This window comes from Benincasa hispida, chromosome 12 (genome assembly GCF_009727055.1).
Source record: "Benincasa hispida cultivar B227 chromosome 12, ASM972705v1, whole genome shotgun sequence".
NCBI lineage: Eukaryota > Viridiplantae > Streptophyta > Magnoliopsida > Cucurbitales > Cucurbitaceae > Benincasa > Benincasa hispida.
In genome coordinates, this window is record NC_052360.1 from 4,255,600 (window position 1) to 4,259,646 (window position 4,047).

A 4,047-nucleotide genomic window follows, 5' to 3' on the forward strand; every position below is an offset into this window, starting at 1 on the left:
GTTCAGTAATGATTGTTTAGTAAATCTCATTGGTAAACGATCGTTTAGTAAATCTCGCTGGATCATTTACAAAATCATTTAGTAAGTCGCTAAATCGTTTACACGATCGTTTCGTAAATCTTTTTACACGATCGTTTAGACTCTTGCTAGAAGGCTATTGTGTAGTCTCTCGTGAGTAAATGATTAGTAATGCAACTAATGAAGCGATCTCCTTACAAAATGAAAATACTTTTCATCTTGTCCTTCAGTTATTCAAAACTAAAAATAACCTCCCACCTTCACGGTTAACGGAGAAAATAACCAATCACAATTATCATATAATTGTTTAATTATAAATAAATATAATAACTAACATATCATATTATATTTATAACCTATAGTTTTAATATCACATCATATGTAATATTTAAACCATACTTCTTTTCTCCTTTATTTAATATAAATCAAATTTATATCAATTCCTTCAATTAATGTATCTCATACATCATGTCAATTATATCACATATAATTGAATCAATTTAATTATATCATAAATAATCAAATTCCTTCTTGTTAATTTGAACACTTCAAACTAACCCGAAAACTGATTCTCAACTTGAATCCATTAAGCTACCAATGGGCCTTTATGGACCTGTAGCTTGAAGCTCCAACGGTACGTAAATAACTGACTAGACTCTTTAATTACGAAATCTACCATCCATTAACTGTCGGGCACTCCATTAAAGACCGACAGTTGCACTCTTCTGACTACAGATATATTTCTGTGTCCATTGGATATCACTAATCAACAGTACGATAATCCTTCACAGATCGCTCATAAATAAAGTTGGGCCAATTTACCATTTTGCCCATGTAGTTACATCTAACTCCTTAAGTACCACCAATTCCTCTAATGAACAATACATTATAGTCCTACTATTCTCGGGCCATGAGAAAGTGTGTGGTACCACATCATTCAGGCCTTGGAATCAGCCTTTAAAGAAGCAATCTATCTACTTACCCCTGCTTCGGGGAATAACTGAATTTGATTTTGTGTGTCTGAGTTCCCAGCTCCCTAATCAGACGAATCCCCAAAGTGGTAGGTTTGAGTCGGCAATCTGGCCACTCGCACCCATGAAAATCAAAGGACTACCTTCATAGCCAAGAATTCCCAACTCACTCAGGATTAAGGACATGTTACCTGTGGTCATCCTAGTGAAATGAAAGTCTCTGTCATGAACAACATTATATAACAAGATTAAACATTTCGTGGTTCGGTTTTATACAAACTCCTTTGTCTAGGACACCCTTATTCGCATGTCTCTACATGAATGATCAGGATCAGACCATCTGTAGAACTTTAAAACACTTGTAACATCTACAAAGCGGGTCATATTCGTAGTGTTACCAGGATAAGATTTCCCTCATTTATCCATATACTACAGACCATTTAGGTTATCACTTAAGGCATGATCCACTTGTATGTCTCCACATACATGCTTAGGTTACAACGATAACCAGGAATCTTAATTTATTGGTTTGTGGTTAATGCAACTGAAAACATCTCATATTTCATAGGTAACAGTGAATAAAATATCTCATATTATTACATCACAAGCATTTGTTCATATTGGTGTTTACAAACTACAGACCCTACAAGATTTAGGGCATCAACCCAAACACTAATAGCATGTTATCGATGATAGAAGCTACCCAATAGCACGTTATCAATGATAGAAGCTACCACTGATAGCACGTTATTGGTGATAGAGAACTATCACTGATAGCATGATATCAGTGAGATCATTAATAGTATGATATCAGTGAGATCATTGATAGCATTTTATCAGTGATGTTATCAATGAAAGAAGCTATCAATGATAACCATAATATGAGTGGTTAGTGATATTGGTGATAGAACTTAGGTGATATCTATATATCGAGTTTCTTTCAAAGGAGATAACCAGTTATAGAAGTCTAATATTGATAGCCTTTGAAGGAAATCTGTCATGAGGATTAGCATGAGCAGTGGAATGATCGTTTCAAATTTCATTCGATATTGAACACAATTACAATACAAGAAACGGAAACTAACAGGTCATGCACAATATGAAATTATAGCATGCTTTAGATAATCAAGGTATAATAAACACATACCTTTGAGGACTCATTCTTCAAACTCCCTCGATCACAAACGCTCGTTCAGTCTCCAAGACAGCAACACACGAACGCTCGAACACAACGACCGCAACACAACACGATCAACAGGAACCACCACACGAACACCGCGAACACACAACGAACGACCTACAAAACCTCAAACTTAATCGAGTTGAGTGAGGACACCACCAAAATGGTTACCTTGGTATTCTTGGTGTGAGAATCCAGAAGTGCAGGCTCTGTGTGGACTTGGTTAAAGGAAGAGAATAGAGGAATAATAATCGTGTAGACGATTGACCAAATGGGAGATGAGAAGTGTCTATCGTATAGACGAATGCTCAATCGTGTAGAAGGCAGCCTATCGTATAGGTAATGTCCTGCGATCATTTAGCTACGACCAACTGAGTGAACTATCGTATAGTAACACTCCACGATCATTTAGTCTCTCTTTCAATTATCGTTTAGTGAAATAATTTCACTTGACAGCAATCCGTGAGTTTCTCCCGAGAATAGTAACCCTCCTAAAATTAGGAAAACCTTTTTCCTTTTATCTTACGATTACCATAAAACCACCAATAACCTCCCAATCAATTGGTTATTAGAGAAAAAGATATAATTATCTAATATTTAATATTATTATAAATATATATGATAACCAACTTACCATATTATATTTATAACCTATAATTTTAATATTTCTTCTCATGAAACATATAAACTATAGCTCTTTTTCTATTTCATGGTATTAAATATAAATCATATTTACATTAATCCTCCACTTGATGTATCTTATACATCACACTGATCATATCATATATAATCGAATTTCCTCTTGTCAATTTCAAAATTTCAAATTAACACTAAGAACTAATTCTCAACATGAATCCATTGAGCTACCAAGGTGACCTTATGGACCTGTAGCTTGAAGCTCCAACGGTACGTGAATAGCTGACTAAACTCTTTAGCCACAGGATCCACCGTTCGTTTACTGTCGGGCACTACACTAAAGACCGACAGTTGCACTCTCCTTACTATAGAAATATTTTGTGTCCATATCAACCAATCAACAGTGTGATAACCCTTCACAGATCTCTCGTAAGTACAGCTGGACCAATTAATCGTTTTGCCCCTGTAGTTATATCTAACTCCTTATGTACCACTAATCCCTCTAATGAACATAAGTCACAGTTTTACTATGACTGGGTCCTCTCTTCTAAAGAGAAGTTGTGGTTACTATGTTCAAGACCCGGAATTAGCCCTTAAAGAAGTAATCTATCTACTTACTCCTGCTTCGGAGAATGAGTGAATTCCATCTTGTGTAACTGAGTTCCCAGCTCCCAAATCAGATAAATCCCCAAAAAGGTAGGCTTGTTGAGTTGGAAATCTGGCCACTCTCACCCATACTAATCAAAGGATCGCCCTTAAAGGTAGGGGTTCCCAAAACACTTAGGATTAAGGTCATGTCACCTATGGTCGTTTAGGTGAGATGTAAGTCTCAAGGATCAACGGTGTTATATAAAGAGACTAGTCATCTCGTGATCCGGTCTTATACAAACTCTTTGTATAGGACACCTCTGCTTGCATGTCTCCATTTGAATGGTCAGGATCAACCTCTTGTAGTAGTTCACAACACTTGCAAACCTCTACAAAGCGAGTCGTATCCGTAGTGTCATCAGGATAAGGTATCCCTCCTTAATCCTTATACTATAGAACTTTTTAGGTTATCACTTAAGACATGATCCACTTGTATATCTCATATACATGCTTAAGTTTACATACAATAACCATGGAGCTTTATTTATTGGATATGAGTAAATGCCAAATAAAATAACGCTTATTTTATTTATAACAATGTGTACAGTTTACAAACTATAAGACTTTGGGAGAATTAGGACACCAATCCCAGTA